The following is a 19,126-nucleotide window of genomic DNA, read 5'->3' as shown; positions in this document are numbered from 1 at the left end:
CAGACCTGAAGAAGCCTTAGTGTGGTGAGACCTCAGGTAAGTAACATATATTCAAAGTATAGGTAAGCATACTTTATGAGTCAGTGAGGTTATGTATATGCTTGAAGGTAAACACCTGATTTAAATGTGGCAAAGCAGTCTGAACCTTCCAAAACCAAACACTGAAATTAAATGCAGTCTTTCATTTTCTATAACCAAGTCACCTCATATAGCTCCTTTGAAGAAGATGCAAATTTTTCCTTAAACAGTATTTAAATTATTATATATTATATACATATGTACACATACAAAATACATGTACATAAAAGCTCTAACAAATGTTTACGAGTTTCTCTAGTAAAATCACCTGATGTATATCCACAATGAACAGACACAGGCCCAGCAGTATTCCCATATTAACAGTACCTGTAGAGTCAGACACTACACTGTTTTCACCACTGACATTTTGATATTCTCAGATTTACAACACATAAGAGTCTTCCTCTCCTCCCCCACCTTTCTACTGCTGAGGAAAACATCCATTTTCTAATGTTAACAAAAAGTATTCCTGGAAACAACAACAAAAGCACACAAATAAGTTAACCCATAATTGCTTATTGTTTCATACAGTCCTTCAACCTAATTGCTATTACACATGAATAAGCAGCTATTAGAGCATTCACTGGACTTTGAACTGCACTTTTTAGAGGTAAAACCCAAAGGAAACCCATCAATTTTTTCAACTGAAACCCACACTACCCAGCTACATCAACACTAATTGCAAAAGTACAGTTAATCAATGCAGACTGCATACTGCCAAAAATAGGCAAAAGTGCCTTAACCAGCCCCCCCTTCCATACCCTCCCCAATAGTCAGGGGACAATCTCAAAACACTCTTTTTCTGATGGTCAACAGCATATGAAGTGTTGCTGACATGCATGAACTGAGGCCCTTGTTCAGACAGGTATATTAAGGTTTTGGATTTTTATTTAAATTACAGGTTTTTTAACTTAGAAAGGACAACCCAGAAAGGACAACCCAGAGATAAAGCTGACTAGCTGCAAAATATGGACAGCAAATGGAGTATCGACCGAATAAAAAGAAGATACTTTATTTATTGAGGAACATTTTCAAGAAAATAAAAGTATGTATTATTGTAAGGTATTTTTCTCAAAGACAGGTAAGCTCACTTACGCTGTACAGCACAGATACACATTCTAGAGCATCTTTCAGCTCATTTGTTTGTGCCTATTCACTCTAAGTGATCTATCTTTGGCATGCCAGAATCCATGAAATGATAAAATCTGTGGACAAACCTTTACTTTGCATTGGTCCAGAATTTCTGAAGATGAACCTTTAACACAGCTTTGGAGGATAAGGTAAATTCTACTTGCTGCACATAATTTAGTGTTCAAGAGTTAAGCTTTAACTTGTAGTTACCACTGCAGGCCCTACCAGCTGAGACTCTGTGTGCTAAAGGATGCCAAACCTACTTTACTTGGGCAAACATGGATACCAGCAGGTTTCAGATACTGGATTGGGTTTGTGTGACAATGTTTTGATAGTGGAGGGGTTACAGGCTTGGCTTCTGTGAGAAACTGCCAGAAGTTTCCCTCATGTCTGATAGGGTCAGCGCCAGTCAGCTTCAAGAGGCACCTGCCAATGGCCAAAGTCAATCCCACCGGCAACCACTGCAGATGGAGGGAGGACTAAGAAAGAATATGTGAAAGGAACAGCTCTGCAGACACCAAGATCAGTAGAGAAGGAGGGGCAGGAGATCCTGCAGACACCAGAGCTGAGATTCTCTTGCAGCCATGGAGGACACCACACCAGAGCAAGTGGATGCCTGAAGGAGGCCATATCCCTGTGGGAAGCCCTCACTGGAACAAGCTCCTGGCCTGTGGACCCTGGGAGAGAGAAGCCCATACCAGAGCAAGTTTGCTGACAAGAACGTGGGGAATCCTTCCCCTGAGGAGGAAGGATCAGCAGATGTAATGTGTAATGAAGTGACCACGACTCACATTACCCACCCACCAGCACTGCTCTGGAGAGGAGCTAGAGAACTTGAGAGTAAAGTTAAGCCTGAGAAGAAAGGAGGGCTGAGGGGAAGGTGTTTTAAAATTTAGAGGTTTTTTTTCTCATTATCTTACTTTTATTGACTGGTAACAAATTAAGCTAATTTATCCGAGTCTAGTCTGTTTTGCCTGTGACGGTAATGGCTGAGTGATCTGTCCCTGTCCTCCTGACCCATGAGTCTTTTGTTATGTTTTCTCTCTCCTACCCAGCTGAGGAGAGGAGGGACAGAAAGGCTTTGGTGGGCACCTGGTATCCAGCCAGGGTCAATCCACCACAAACACACAAAAAAGCATGTTTTGTATGGGAATCTCAAAACTGCTTTAACTGCTAAGTCTTTCTTCTCACTGCTGTTAATTAGCAACATTACAGCAGCACTGACAAGCTCTTATATATTGCACGTAGGCGCTAACAAAAACCCAGTGCTGGTTAACAGTTACCACACTGAGCAAACCAAAGTCTCAGCAAGTCAAACACCCAGTATCTCAACGTGCTCTAATCATCCTGTCAGCAGTAAGAACTGCCAGACAATAAACTGAGCTAGCTAGGAATTTCCCAATCAAATGGGTTTTGTTGGGGTTTGGTGAAGCTACTTCAGCATAGCCAAAACATTTCTCGAGCACCAGCTAAGCAAGGGTTCCCCAATAGCTAAGTGAAATCCCTGTTAGGCAGCTATCCTTTCCCAAAAGCCCAAATCACAGCAAAACTTGAGATAAGCAAAGTTCAGCTTAACAAAGCAGGAAGTTACTGTGGCTTGTGCAGACACAGAAGAGCTGATCACAGCATTTATTATCAAGTAAAGCGTTGTATCAGTCACGCCTTTCCTTCATTATTCTACAGCCTCACCAAGTAAAGGCAGAGGTGACTCCTGAACAGCTAGTCCTTTACAAATTGTCTGACTGTATTTTCATGAAGCCATTCACAAAGTTATCATCTTCATTCATAATGAGCAGTCCTGGCAGTCACTCATACAGATTTCTTACTGTAGACAAAAACACAGTCAGAGCTGCCACAAATGCACATCTCCAATTTAGCCACACACCAAAACAAGCAGGGCTGGCTCTGCAGGCAGCAAACATGAGATGTGACTGCATTCTGTAGTTAATAGAGCTCTGTCACTGGTATCCACAAGAACCAAGGACTTTGGCTGAAGAGAGCTGGATTTATAGTTGCTCAATATTTGGACTCTCCAATAACAGAGGGAAAAAAAGAAAGACCCATGTATGAGACACAATTTACAACACAGGATGAGATTCAGCTCCATTGGCTGACTTCCTTAAACATGAAATTTACTTGCCAATAACACTGACACGCTTGCCAAGACCTGAACTTTATCACTATTTTTCCATGGGTTCTGCTCATTAACTGAGGTCAGACAGTCTAGCCACCTTGCTCACAATCAAAGCACAGCAACAGGGAATGCTTTGGCTCTTTTTAAACTGCCTGAACTGTGCAGTTGGAAAAAAATACAAGAACTCTTTCACCACTTTATCCCCACATACACCTTGCTTTTGGACAGGGCACAAATTACTGCCTTGATCCTCCCTTCTAGCAGAATACACACTCCATCCTAGTGGCCTCAGAGAAAACTTCTTCCTTTGCTATCGAAAACAAAGATTTCCATAATTCTTCCAACCTGTTCCAACTGCCTGCTCCATAGAGGGAACAAAAAATGGAAGTTATCACTGGCAAAGAAAAACTACCTGCTCTAATCATGAACCTTTACAGCTGAACTATTTCAAAACACACTGGAGGAGGGCAATTCTATTTTGCCTTCACTGTGGGCTGCCCTTTATGAATATGTTCACTCTTCTCCACCATATAAGGAAAGTTTCACTGAAGTCAGTGCTTCCATGTTAAAAAGGCATGAGAAATTGCACAGAACTTTTTATGAAGGCACTGAAGTCTCAGTTTCACTGTGCTTACTGCACGATCAACCAAATCCCATAATGTCATCTCTCTCCTGGAATGCCAGCATTGACTGACAAATCTAGTAAGAGGTTTGGAGGTGGCTGCCTTGAACTCTGACATTTAGACCAGCCACACTGCTACCCATTTGTGTATGCTTTGTGATGCTTTTCACAACCAGGAGCAAATACTTATCTCTCTTCACATTAACAAGTGGAATAAAGAAGGGCCACCAAAAACAAAGCAGACCAAATACCCTAAAAATAAAGAATCAATTCAAGAACTCAAGAGTCTCCTTTAATCTCAATTATTTTCTCTAAAAAAATCTGTGAAAGCTCAACTTGCTTTCAGTTTCAGACTTTGATATTGATCAAAGTAATCAGTGAGCTCTAATCTCAATTACCTGAACTCTGCATCACATAGCTGCAGTTATTTTTCACTGACAGCAGCATACATAATGAAAAGGTGTTGCAGGGTAGAACAGGGCCATTCACTGATTTTTTTCAGAAGTGAACTAAGACTTCATTCCTACTTCAAATCTTTTATTTTTTAGTTTTTCCATTTCTTAGGATAAGCCCATAAATCTAATTCTTAATGTTTCAATTTTGGAAGCATTTTATCGGTCCAGTCTCATGATAAATAAGACTCACAGAACGGATTATTTTAAGGCACAGAATTATATACTTATACAGACAGTAACAAGATGCACCTATAGGCAATTAGAGAATGACCCATTTCTGACATAGGTCTGATGTTCACATTGGGTAAAATTTCTCCAGAATTGTTCTTGCAGGACAGAGTCAACTTGAATTTGTAAACACTATTCAGACAAGTACTTAAGTGCTACTGAATTTCCTGAAACAATTTTTTACACATTTTTCAGTGAAAAATGAACTTCACCGAATTCTTAAGAGTCTTTTTGAACTGTTTCAGAAATGTGCATGATTCTAATGAAAATGTCACATCTGCACGTACAAGAAAACATTTTAAACAAAGAATACTCTGTTCTTAAGATCTGACAATAGGATTTTGTTCTTGTGATAATTCCTTTTTCAGTACTACATTAAAAAGTAAGTAAAAAAAGTAGTATGACTTGGTGTTGTGGTGGGTCTGACTGGGATGGAGTTAGCTTTCTTCACAGCAGCCCCCATGGTGCTGGGTTCTGGCTCTGTGGCTACAGCAGTGCTGACAACACACCAGTGCTTTTGCTGTTGCTGAGCTGTGCTTGCACAGTGTCAAGGCCACCTCTGCTTCCCACTACACCCCACAGGTGAGGTGGCTGAGGGTGGGCAAGAGACTGGGACGGGACACAGCTGGGACAGCTGACTCAGAGTGACCAGAGGGATATTTCATGTGATGTATCGATAGTTCATAAATAAAAATTGGGATAAAGGAAAAAAAGGATATTTTTGTTTTCAAGCAAGTTTTTTGGCTGTTGTTTGGAGACTGGCTGGGTATCAGTCTGCCATCACCTGGTGTGCCCACTCCCTTGCTCTGCTTGTTTTTCACCCCCTGAGCCCCCAAGCTTTTCTTCACCTATTAAAGGTTTTTTAACTCATCTCAGGAGTTGTCTTTTGTTCTCCCTATTTTCTCCTCCATCCCCCTGTGGAGAGCTGCTGCAGGGAGCGAGTTAGGAGCTGTGTAGGTGCTTGGCTGTTGGCCAGGGTGAACCCACCACAGCAAGTCAAATTGAAAACCCATCCCAGATTGGTGTACTCCCTTCTCAGATTCTGATCTAAAACTTGCCCCAGTATTCAGTGTCTACAAAAACTCAACTTCTCTAGATACTTGTGGGGATACTTGTAGACTTGACTATAATCCTCATCCCAACTCTACAGTCTGAGGAAGCATTTGTTATTCTCATTCTGCTGAGGGGTAAAGAAATGGAGGGGACTACAGGAAAAGATTTTCAGAGTTGATTAAAAATTTTGGCCTCATTTGCAGAAAGAACATTTACACACAGCCACCTTTTAGTAGCAACCTGAAGGCTTCTCACAGCTTAAAAACAATCCCTTTGCAAGTTTAAGATCTTTGCTGACCTCCCTATTACTACCCCTTCAAGCACAAGATTCACAAATATGGATCTTCACTAACAAGCCAGCAAGTTTCCTTATTCTCAGGGCCACAAGGCATCATTCTGGTGTTGAAGACCAAGTGCAGCCGAAAAACCAGCATCTTTCCCAGAAATCACTGCTTCTGAGAAATCCCTGTGCTATGTAACACTGCTGACAAGGGTGGAGATGCTTCCAAGAGATCTCGTTCTCTAGGCAGCCCATCTGTTTCTGACAGCTCAACTTCTGGTCAGCAACTGACCCAATGAGTCACTCTGCATGTACTATACAGAGCTCAAAGCCAGACAAGCAATATTTCATCATGTACTTGGCCACACTTGTGATCAGCAGATGCCTAAGAACTATTTGGGCACATATCTTTTTCTTCTTTCCTTTGAGGAAGTCACACAGCTCAGCACTACCGAGTTTAGTATGCTGAATTATTAACTACCAGATTGACTCTATTCAGCCACTCCCTGTGAGCTTTCCACTACCAAAAGCTTTGAAACTTTGCCATGTGGCAATTCTGTGCAAAAATTATCTTCCTTCAAATAGGAAATCCTTAAGAAACTACCTCCTTCCATCTATTTATTATAATGCCTGAGCATTTCAGAAACTTCAATACATAATCGTATTTATCACTCTGACGCCCATGCTTAAGTGCAGGAGTATTGTTACCTCATCTTACAGATTTAAAATTGAGGAATTAAGTGATTCAGTGAAGATTTCTCAGGAAGCCATTCATAAAGGAGACAATTCACCTGTCCTAAGCTGCAAGGAAACTGAAGAACCTTACAGACATTTGAAAAAAATTGTCATCTCTATTAGAATTACACAGAAGAATGAGGTCCTTAAAACTTTAAACTTGTTAGATTCAGGCTTGGAACAGATTTAGCTTATGATTTTTAATATGCTGGACACAGAGAAACTGTCTTCTTTGGACAAAAAGGTAAAAGTAATTACTTGATATGTTCAAACAAATGTTTTCTCCAAAACAAGTGACAAAAACCATGGAGTTTGGACCTCTAAAATTAGGCAACTGCAGAGCTCCCATTTCTCAGTTTTGTAGTCTACACGTGTATGTAATTTTTTTTTTTAATTACTATGATGCTACCCTTTGCCACTACCCTCTGAACATCACTTTGGACTATACTTGGCGTGATATGACTTCAGAATACCAGTTCAGCAGAACTTTCAGCTGCAAACCATGCTACATCTTCACAGTCATTCAAGCAATTACAAAAGATGAGAAGATGGTGAGGAGAAGCAGTAGGACCATATAGCATAAGCTGGTCAACTTAATGACAGAGGAAGAAGACAAAGGAGAAAAATTTATACAGAATGGTGATTGATAGACTCTGGAGAAAAAACTGCCCCATCCCTGAGAATGTTCAGGGCCAGGCTGGATGGGGCTCTCAGCAACCTGGTCCAGTTAAGGTGTCTCTGGCCACGGCAGGAGGCTCAGAACAAGAGGATCTTTCAGGTCCCTCCCAACCCAAGCCACTCTATAATTTCCACATGATTCAAGTTACAAGATGTTCAAATAGACTGCACTGCTCTGGTGAAAGCAGCCCCCAAAGTTCTTGGCTTCTTGTTCTTGCACTGACAGACCTGTAAGTAAAGAAACTTCCTATCTGAATGATCAGCAAAGAAAGATAAAAAGTATCTTACCACTGCAAATTACTCCAGTTTCTGTTCCTATTTTTCTGTCTTCTCCAAATGATTGTATCTCCTGCAAAAATAGCTGAAGTTAAAAAAAAAAGCAACAACCAAACAAGTACTTAATTTTTTCTTAATTTGCTTTACTGTCTTCTTACAGAGGACTTTTGTGAAAAAAACATCCCTCATTCCTTTACTGCTGTGGTCAACATGCGGGGATGTCCTTACCTGTTTTACAGGGCTTTTCTAAGGACCTATCTTCACTGCCATGAAAGCTCAGGCAATCACCTAAGCTTTGTTGTTAGTCCCATTCCTGACCACACACACAATTCTCCCCTGAAACAAACCCATTTTAAAAGCACATATTTTAAGCCTAAACTAGCCAGCACATGGGATGTGCAGAAAGATAAACTTAAGCAATGAAAATTATTTTATCATAAATGCAAGAGAGCTGCAAATGCGAGTTACAGTAACATAGCAGCGAGTAATCCAACCCCTCTGAGCAGCACTGGCGCAGTTTCACTGTGGTCATTCTCCAGAAACAACATTATCATCTCAAGAATACTAACTCAGATGAAACAAAGGGAAACCCAAAGGGTGACACCAGCACTTTGTTCACAATACAAGGTCTTTGCTGATTTACATATAAATTTCAGAGGAATTGTCCCCAAAGTTAAAGACACACAACCACATGGAAAACTGAGTGCCTCCTTACATCCATACACGGATGAATGGAAACTGGTCTCCCAATTTCATCAGAGCAGGGAAGCAGTGAAGTTTTGTATTCTCTTGTGCAGTTGTGAGGACAAGGCAGTCATGGTCTATGGCTTATCATGCATGCCAGATAGAAATTATTCCTCTTTGGCAGCTATTAAGTGAGTTGCACACTGGTCCTTGTTTGCTTTAGAATAAGATCTGTTTAGCAGTCCCTCAGCTAATCCTAAAAGAATATTGCAATATTTCTGAACATCCTGATTGCTGAAATCAGCCTCTACTAAGCCACTATGACTGGACTGTCTTTACAGACAAATTTTTCCTTCTGTATTACAAAATACTACCTCTATGTACAGACTAGAAATGTGTGACTGCTGTCATATTTAATTCATTTTATCCTTATTGAAACTACATCTTTTGCCAAGGCCAAAACGAGTTTTAGACTGCAAAAGTCTTGTCAGTTTTGGTTTAAAGCAAGGCAGAAAGCTCTTAACTGCTCCTGCATCCAAAACAGCCAGATGTTCCCTGAAGCACTTCACCTGGCAAAGGCTCCCACAACAAAGACTCTCTCAGCTTATGTCCCAAAGTCCACTACAATCTAAACACACATTTCTGCATGGCTTGCTGAGTCACAGTTATGTTCAAAATCAAAGGAATGAATAGAGCAATTTAAAATGTGATGCTTCAATGAAGAAATACAAGTACTCACACATGTCAGTGTTAAAGAGCATTTCTGGGCATTGGAATCTACAAAACAGGCACAGATCCATGAGATTAATACAGGGGTTGGAAACCTGGTGAGGGAGGCATGCCCAATTCCTTGTCTTTGGGCAGAATACCCCAACCAAGCACTGGGGAAGAGGCCTATGTGACGGCCCTACCAGGAGTTTTTTCTGAGGGGCAAGCAAGGGACACAAGGAAGGGCTGAGAACTCATCCCTTTTGTCCAGTGAGCACCTGAATCAAAGCAGAGAAGACAGAAACATTCCTCATAGCTACTGCACTTCTTATGCCAACATCCAGACATTTAACTCCTTCCAGTACTGCCCGTAGTCTGCAGGAAGTATTTTTAGGATTTAAATACATCAAATCAGTTCACAGACATTACTGCACTGAGGCATCCTAGTGATTCTTCTTTCTCCCTGCATCACACCACCTGCTAAACCCTAGTTTTGATCTTTTTCAACCAAGGCTACATAGGAGAATCATCACCAACTTCACTGGAAAACTAAAATCTGAAAAAGTCAAATGGGAAGAGCTTTATAACTTTTTAAAAAAATTGGTTTTTTCCTCCAATGAGTTCTTTTGACAATTTTTGTCCTTTGGAACTTGACAAGATTTGAAGAAGAAAATGACAGATAATGTCAGAATCCCATTTATTGATGTGGTCAAGAAATATGGTCACTGGTATGAAATTATTCAAGCTAGAATTATAATTATTGCCCCTTGAGAGATATTATTAAAAATTATTTTAAAACACAAAGGAACATAAGCAAAAAACTGAAGTCCAAAATTCTTTTGCACCACCATAAAGTAACAAAGCAGATAGCTAACAGCACACTACATGCACAATTCTAAACCCTCCCCATTTTACAGCGAGCAGTAAAGATTCGTTCTTTCCAACCAAATGAGATATATTACCTTGAAAAAATTAATTAATTCTATAGGACATCTTTCCACAGTTTGATCACCTCCCCTAAATCGCCGCTTTGTCTTTACTCAATGGTCCATGACATGTTATCAAACAGTATGCAGGAAAAAATGACTCAAGGGCGGAGAAGGGAAATCACGAGTAAAGGTACAACAGTTAAAAGGAAGTTATTTGACTTATGTATCATGACAGATAATACTGTTGCTTAACATGCAAATGTTCAAGTAATTTTCCATTATAATGAAAGGTCCATTCTTGAAGTGACTTTTACTCTCAAACAACGAAAAGATGTTGGAATAGGAAGGCATGCTGTCACTCTGCAGGGCCTTAGAATGCAGGCTGAGAAACACTGGCCCAAATTCCTCTGAGGAAGATCCATGGCTGATGAAGGCCATGTGCATGGAGATGACATGATACCCCTCACAGAACCTTCAGCACATTGTCCTCCACTGCAGAGCATGAAAAAGGAAGAAGCAGAGCTTCAGATATCACATCACCAAACTGCACATCCAGCAGAGCTCAGTGACAAACAACTGCATCAAAACCAACATAAGCCCAAACACCTGCCAGGAATCAGTGCTCATCACAGTGCTACAGCCCTGCAGGACATACAAATAACCCAAGCATTTTAATCCCTCCCCATCTTGAGCTGCGCCTCTTTCGACAGTTCCCTAATCCTCGTATTAATGTGATATGTGACAATAGAAGAACCAGACATGAAATTTAAATCTAGATCAGAGTAGCTATTCATTGTGACACGGCCCTTAATGAACCTAAACAGCAGAATCAAAGCATAACATGAGCTATATAACACTCTAGATTGGAGTCCTCATCCTACAGGAATCTTTACTCTTCAGAACAGTAGAACAAGGCCTTTGACCCCTTTTCTTCTGATGCCTAACCCTGACTGCAGCCTTAACCTAGGATTTCACAACACACCCTTCACACAGGAGAGCTCAAAAATTCTAACACTGCACTCTTCTAATTCCACTGTAGACCCATGAGCCTTCTAGACCCTAATAGCAAACACAACCTGCAATCCCTCCATCTCCAAGTAAATTTCCTACGCAAACAGGATTGGCACACTTGTGCAAAATACTGTGCTAAATATATCCCATATCGTATATAGTGACTATAGCAGCACTGCAATTAACTGGAAGTTGTCAGAGTCTGTTAAGAATAGTTTGTTTGGCTTCTGGTTTGGGTTCATTTTTTGCTTGTTTTTAAAAAATATTAAAAGCTAAGTTTATAGTGGAATCAGAGGCATATTGAGCTGGGATGAATGGTGATACACAAGGAAACACTGGACTATAGACAGCTAGCTTTTACTTCAGGGTATTTCTTTGGTGAGGCCACTGATGGAACATCTAGGTGAGAAGAAAGCTAGCACAAGGCAGGGGATCCGAATGTTGATATGAATGACTACAAAAGCTATTTACAGTTGGCTGGTCCACACACAGAAAAGTGAGATTTTGTTGATGATTATGGCACTTGGGGGTTTCTGGCCCTTTTCTGGGTTTTGCTCTTGGCCTAGCTGGTGAGTCACACTTTCCTAACTGCCAATGTGGCTGTTCAGCACATGGAAAGCAAACCTCACTTTCTTTGACAGTCAGACCTTAAGACATCTACCCTCAACCCTTGCAAGTTCTGATGCAGCCAACCAGGGTTTCTCCTTGTCTGCCACTGCTACACTTCAACACAGTGGGAAGATCCTGTCAGTATCAGTCAGCTTGTAACAACAACTTCCAAAGCTGAACTCTGCCTGCCTTTAACCCAAGATGCTCCATTTTGGGCACTGCAGTTTCTAACCCTGCCCAGGGCATGCAGTGCAAAGCACATTAAGCAGGATCTAACCTTCAGAGGACTATTCATATCAACATTTACAATGTGCACTTCTTACTGCAACAAAAGATGTTTAATATTGTAAAGCAGCATAAGGCCTTCTGTCTAAAAACATCCTCATCTGGTATTTGCCAGAGATTGTATAGCAGAAAAATCTGTTGACATTAGGATTGGGAAACAACCAAATAAAAGCTTCAGGACTGGACCACCTCTCATCCTACGCCAGATTTCTGCTCAGTGACACAAGTCAGACAATGATATCATAGCTGGGCAAATGATTGATAGGATACCTGCAAGCACCTTTATTCTCCTACCAGTGATCTCTCATTATTTCAGTCTTTACTCCTCCTAATGTAACATCAGTCAACAATTTACTCCCAAAGCATTATGGGCCTAATGCAATTCCTCCTGACAGTACTGGAGCCAGAACAGATCCACAACACACATACAGATGAGCCAGATGACACTAGAAACTCAACATCACACCACTGAACACCTAGTATCTCACCAGATGAGAAATCTCTCCACTGTTAGAAGAACTGGACCCACTGGAATCCCAAAATGGTTAGAGGACTGAGTTCTGGGCCCCCATGAAGCACAAATTCTCAGACAATGAACACAGGGCAATCCTTACAAGTTCTACTTCCTACAAGAACTGCTGTCTGCTTCAAATATACCCATACTTCTGATAGATGGGGATAGTTTTTTTTTTCCACAGTTGGGAATGCTTTACTTGGATGTGTTTATCTTTCCCCAATCTCTGTCTGACTCACAGATATCTCAATTTATTTTAGTTTTCTCCATTCTCAGAAACGAAGAAGGTTTCTGCAACCAACTGTACCATAACCAGGTACACCGTCTATGACCCTAGCAGATTTATGGAAAGCTCTCCTCACTAAGAAACTCATCCACAATTTCCCAAAAATGCTTTATTTTGGGAGTTAACTTCATGAAAAGCAATTTAAATTCATTTACTACACAGCAACAGAATGACTGTCTTAAGAGGTGTTACCTATCTCAGCCTGGAAGTGATAAAAAAAGGATACCTTTCCATTTTGCAGAACTCTTTGGTGGAGCAGGGATAGCAACAGAATAGCTACTTAGACATATATGCTACAATCAAGTTCTCAGAGTGTCTGTGTACTTTGTCAAGATCAGCTAACTGAAATTAAGATGAGACTTTTCCCTGGAACACACGAGCCCACATGCCAAAATTATTCCCCTTAAGGGCAGGTGAGGACTTCTGAAGTTACATTTGGAAACACTAAAAAAATGACATGACATCCTCAGCCAAATGGTTATGATAGTTCATTATCATCATTACTAAAGAAAATACTCTCTTAACATATCCCAAGCTAAGATTTGCACGCTCTTCCCTGCCCTGGTTTAAGGATGCACATAAAGGCTACCTGAAAAGGTATCCCTGCTGGACTTACCAAGACTGGCTGATGACACAAGCCATAATTTGTCAAGATTCCAGCTTCTGAACATGATGAGTTTGTGCTCAATCCTAGAAGTTGTCCAATATAAAACATTTTTAAAACAGAGTGTCTTTGGGAGTAGCCAAGTAGAATACTTGAGGAAAAAAAATGACCATTACAGAAGCTTTAGAGGATTTATAATTCTGTTTTGTTTGCAACTGTACAGTAGCCTAGCCCATAAATAGAAATCAGGTGGATTTTTCTTTACATTTGCTTTAATTTCTTTATTTGAGACTCGTGGGAATTATGGTAACCAAGCAACACCACAAACCTGGAAAGCCCTAGTTAAGATAATTGCTGATATCCTGATGAGGCAGGATGTGCTCAGTGCCTAGAGGAGCTATGGGATGTCCATTTCTGTACACTCTAGGGGCCACAAGATTCTAAAAAGAGTGAGGAACATATTCTGTACAATCTGTGGGCTCTCCATGCCTCAGTGTGAAAACTACCTCCCTGTGAAATGAATTTTGCTGCCACTTCGGAGTCCACTGTGAGTTTTACTTGCCACTTTAGCAAGGTCAGTCTGTCAGGAGAGCTTCCCCTTACCAAGGCTTGGGAACTCAAAAATACTGGGTCTCAGCCAGGATAACTGTCAAGAAATTAAAAATAACATCCATGGATTTATTAGAAATATCACTGTGGATCCATATAAATTTGAGTATTCATTTACACAGAACATAACCTTATAACTAAATGTTGATGATAAAAAAGTGTAAATTGAAAAAAAAATCTGCAATGTTATTTTCTGGTCAGAAAAGCACACCAGAAGAATCAAGCATTTTACAGCTTCTGCAATGAACAACAGCTGAAGTAACTCATTTTCCATGCAAGTGTAATCAGCACTATTTTCAAACTGGCACATCCTCCATGTAATCAGTCTTCAGACTCCCAAAGAAGAAGAGAAGCTTCTGAAGGAAGCAATACTTCTTACTTTGCACACTAGCAAAATCAGCTGTGCCATCACTCTGTCAAATGGTTTTTATTCAGCATTTTATAAAACAAATTTTCAAACTGCTTCAAAACAAAAGTAGACTTTTTCTTAATAACAAAGTCAATCTATATATTTTTGTATATGCATTTCAAGACATAATCATATTCTGAGAAAGGAAAGTATGCAAATGATGTTTTTTAAAAACGTTAAAATTATTTGCCTATTCAAATAAGCAGTGGCAGAGAAAATATGTCTGAGTGCATACGCTTTAAAGTAAATGAGGAGTTATTTTAGGAGAGAAAGGGTGACTACTGCACACAACCAATGTGCGGTGAATCCATCAAGGCTGTGGATACTGAGTTTGTGCTGCCATTCAGCAGACAGCACCTCAGTCTCACAGGTAAGACAGTGTGATCAGTACCAAAAGCAAGACAGCCCAGCTATAGCAGATGTGTGCTTAAGACACACAGTATGCAGGTTTTGGAAGTCACAGAGGCATTAAAAAGCACAACTCTGTGGAACAGGTTTCAACTTTTCCTCATACTGACATCCAGCTGATACTGGGTTTTATTGTGCAGCAGCCAATATCAAAGGTTCCAATAAATAAGTATTGAAATCACCAAAAAGCCCCAAGAGACTACATCTGAAGATGTCCCCTGAAAGTTACACTGGGACACAGACATAAGGGGGCTTCAGGAAACTTGGTCTACTGCCACCATTGCTGGGCTTCTGAAAAAACATCACACCACAACTGTGAAAAGCAGAACTGTTTGTCAACACAACATCATGTGCTGAGTGTGCCTTTGTAAAGGGGTAAGTGGGTGAGGTTCAAAGAACAGAGAAGCTCCTGGGAATCTCTACCAGGAGGTAGCCCAGCAGGGGGATGTACACTCTGCATCACCCACTGGAGGAGGTGTTGCATCCTGCTCAGAAACAAAGCACAATGCCAGGGCCCAGCATGGCAGCAGCAATGGATCCTCAAGTCCAATTCCACTTCATTGTCCAGGCCTTGGTGTGTGGACAGGAGGAGGGTCAAGAACTCCCAGACTACCATCACTAAGCAGTTTCACACTTCTCTCCTTCCTGACAGTCCTACAAGAGCTGAACACAACCACAAAGAATATTTGTACAGCACAGAGGTTAGACATATTCCTTCTTATATAAAACTCCAATCCCTCACCTAGAATGGAGAAGTACTCTTGTGCATTCAAATTCTAAGAGTGGGATCATAACGAACAAAAATGCAGGATGAAATCAATTTACAAACGTAAATATAACTCTAGCCCCTTTTGAAGCTTTAATAGGAAGGAGAAGCCAAATTACCCAGGGGATCTTGGTCAGACTCAGCCATGAGTGCAAATGAGATCTCATTCCCATGTGGTATTTCACATCACAAAGGAAAACACAGAGCTCTCACAGCCCTGAGACAGAAGGTTTCCATGAAACAGTAATTTGGTCGTCAAAGCAGCCTTTTCATGGGAATGACATACAAATAACAAAATAACACCCAAAGTTTTAAAGCAAGTTTCTCACGCTGGAACTTAGACTGTTTCCTGATGATTTAAATTATTTCAGCCTGGGCTTCAGATGAACACTGATGATGAACTTTCAGATGAATACAAATGCTTGTGTCAGTATTTTAGTTATGAAGGAACATGCGTAAAGTAAAGCACAAACACAGTGTGGTTTTCTATTCTGCTAGCAAGTTTCAATAAAAGCAAGTAGGTGCTGGTGCAAATCTGGAATCCCTTCAGGGAACTCAGATAAACCCTTTGTTAAAGCAAATGGGAGTTTGCCTCAGTTTATTGGCACTGCATCTTCTATATGGATCATTTACTCTGAATTCATGTCTGCATTTACTTTCCTAGGAACAGACACGCATTTACTGCTGACACTGAGACTCAGCAACTGATCTATGACTTGGCACCTCCGCTCCAAGTGCCTTTGAGATACCAAGAGTAAAGTTTATTCTAGTAATAACCCCTTGCCCACAGGACATGGTCTGAATATTTCACGGTCCGCTAAAAAAAAAAACATCCCATTTAATGACAGAAAGTTGCATGAAAAACATTACATGCAGGCCATGTGGCCAAGCTACTATCTCTAGCCCAGCCTCCGCTTTGTGGATTATCAGCCTTCTGTATGTTTTAGCTTTGCGAAGTTATAGTACGTTGATGTTATTTATTTTTCCATTTTATTTCCTGAGATACTTGCCACTTCAGTAGAAGAGGGGAGTGGCACACAGTAACTGCAATCTATCTTTCTTGTTTCCGAGATCTCCTGGCTTCCACAGAGGGACCTGCAAGGTGGGGGCTCTGCTCAACACCACCCATAACTCTGGTCCTCAGTATGAACAACTGAAGCTTTCACATGTAAGCAAATCCCTCAACATCCATAGCCGCAGATTTCAAACACGCACACCGCCTGACCACCTCATTTTCACCAATATATTAAATACTAAAATTTTCTCAGTCACCCTAGGATACAGGTACATTTCTTCTAGTGAATTACCAAAGTCAGAGACCTTGAAAAGCCAGACAAGCAACTCCTGGATTATGTTCAGGAATACAGCACACTGTAAAAGCTGCGGATTAAAAGCAGAATTAACAAATTTCAAAATAAGAGTGACATGATTATATTTTTTCACAGAGTCACAGATCTGGTAAGGTTGGATGGGACAGCAGTAGCTTATCTGGACCAACATCCCTGCTCAGGCAGGGTCATCCTAGAGCCCACTGCACAGGATTGCATCCACACAGTTCCTGAATATTTCCAGGTATATTGAATACCTCTCTGGGAAACCCGTTCCAGTGCACAGTCACTCCCTACAGTTAAGAAGTTCTTCCTTACATGAAGGTGGAACTTTCTGTGGTTGTTTTTTGGAGGTAGGGGGTGTTAAACTGTAATCCACGAACAGATACCTTTCTAGCTTTGTATTAACACAGGCAGTTAATGATTTATGGCCTGTCTCTTAAGGAGTCCATCTGCTGTATTTGACATTTCAATTAACAGCAGATTCCTTCTCTGTGATCACTACTGGAAACTGAAAATGTCCAAAAATGTAGCACATAAGACTCCCTGAGGTCCCTTCCAAAAGAAATCCCAAACAAGCAAAAGGCAAAGCCTTTTATGGAGTCTGGTACCAAATTTGTTTAAAGACAAAATCCAACAAAACCAGCACACTCAGCAGCAGCCCTTGCAAAGCAGCCCAGCTGCCAGCTGGCGGCAGCTCCAGCGGTCCCCATGCTGGCCAGAGGCCTGGAGAAGGAATGCAGCTCTGCAGGAGCCCCGCTCCCATACACTGGGGAAGCACCCTCACCACAGTCCCACCTTACAGACTGACATCTCAAAATCAGTTGTCCTTGCCCAGGTCTTTTGGCACTGCAGAAAAACTGCCCTTGCTATCACATGTCTGACCATTTCCCTCTATTGAACCACTGCTGCAGAGCTGGGCTCTGACTACACAGTCAGCTCAGTGAGGACGCACAGCCTGGTAGGTCAAGTTCAGACCAGAATAAGTACCATACTATGGTACAAAATGTCTGGTTTTCATCATCAGTAACAGCAATCCTGAGGTTTTTCTTTTTTAATTCACAGAAATCACTAATATGAGGCTAAGCAGCTCTCTAGATGGAAGAAGATATTATTCACTTAAAATAGTGAACAGTAGTTTGAAAGTGTGCTATTCAGTTTAACTAATGAGATTACATTGCTGCATTCTTTTAATATGAGGCAACAGTGTTAATGACTAACCCTTTTGGAGTTTTATAGACCTTGCAACTACAAGATGATCCCTCTTTCATTTAAGAAGTCTCTTGTTACAGCTTAAGAAATTGTGTTTTGCTTTTTAGCAATTCACACTAAAATGCTTTGCAAGGCACCACCACCCATTTACAGCCTGATGTTCAGAGGACCTGACTGTATGCAACTCCAATAATAACTTCCTGCATTCAATAGCTCTAGAAATCCAACACCAGGACAGCAATTAAAAATTTCTAACATTTCCTCATCTGTAAGGTAATGCACAAAATAATCATGGTTGTATACTTGGGTTAACTTCAGAGAGGGCAATCAGGTGTTAAAATGACAATATGTCAGCCTCATCCCAGAAGCAAAGAAACAGAAACCCATCATTCTTAGTCAAGAGATCACAGAATGGGTTGGGTTGAAGGTACCCCAGTGGGTCATCTGCTCCAACCTCCCTTTTCAAGCAGGGCCATCCTAGAGCACACTGCACAGGATCAGGTCTGGATGGTTCTTGAATATCTCCAGTGAAAGAGACTCCGCACCGTCTATAGGCAATCCATTCCAGTGCTCAGTCACTGCACAGTAAACAAGTTCTTCCTCATGTTCAGGTGGAACTTCCCAGGCATCAGTTTCTGTCCATTGCCTCCTGTCCTATTGCTTGGCACCATCAAGAAGAGCCTGTTCCCTCCTCTTGGGACTCTCCCTTTAGATATTTATACACATTGATGAGGTTCCCTTTCAATCATCTTCATTGCAATCCTTGTACTCATGGCAGTGCAATGGATGAATTACATACATGACCATCCCATGCCAGGTTATGCAAGAGCAGAGTGACTTCCCAGACTGCCAAATCATGGAATCACTGAATGGTCTAGGTAGGAAGGGACCTTAAAGACCACACAGTTCCAACCCCCAAGCCACAGGGGTAACAACGTAAATCACTACATCAGGTTGCCCAGAGCCTCACCCAAACTGGCCTTGAACACTTGGTATCCACATCCAAACAGCTTTCCTTGCCCAGAACTTCCTTAGTTTTGTAGGCTTACTCACTCTCTTTACTACAAAATAAAGTACATCATTTCTAATTATAG

At 41.0% G+C, this 19,126-nt stretch overlaps 1 protein-coding gene across 2 annotated transcripts in view; it reads right to left on the bottom strand.

Moving 5' to 3' along the window:
• Positions 1-19,126, bottom strand: part of SPATS2L (spermatogenesis associated serine rich 2 like) — a 75,601-nt gene that overhangs the window by 49,971 nt on the left and 6,504 nt on the right. The window contains exon 2 of one of the 2 annotated variants that reach the window (XM_030951811.1): positions 7,683-7,743. The exons of the other annotated variant lie outside the window; for it this stretch is intronic. The gene's annotated coding sequence lies outside the window, so the exon portion shown is untranslated. The remainder of the gene's footprint in view (positions 1-7,682; positions 7,744-19,126) is intronic. 2 annotated transcript variants of the gene reach the window in all.

The sequence above is a fragment of the Camarhynchus parvulus genome, chromosome 7, assembly GCF_901933205.1.
Source record: "Camarhynchus parvulus chromosome 7, STF_HiC, whole genome shotgun sequence".
Lineage (NCBI taxonomy): Eukaryota > Metazoa > Chordata > Aves > Passeriformes > Thraupidae > Camarhynchus > Camarhynchus parvulus.
The sequence above is the reverse complement of the archived record's forward strand: the minus strand, read 5'-3'. Positions and strand labels throughout refer to the sequence as shown.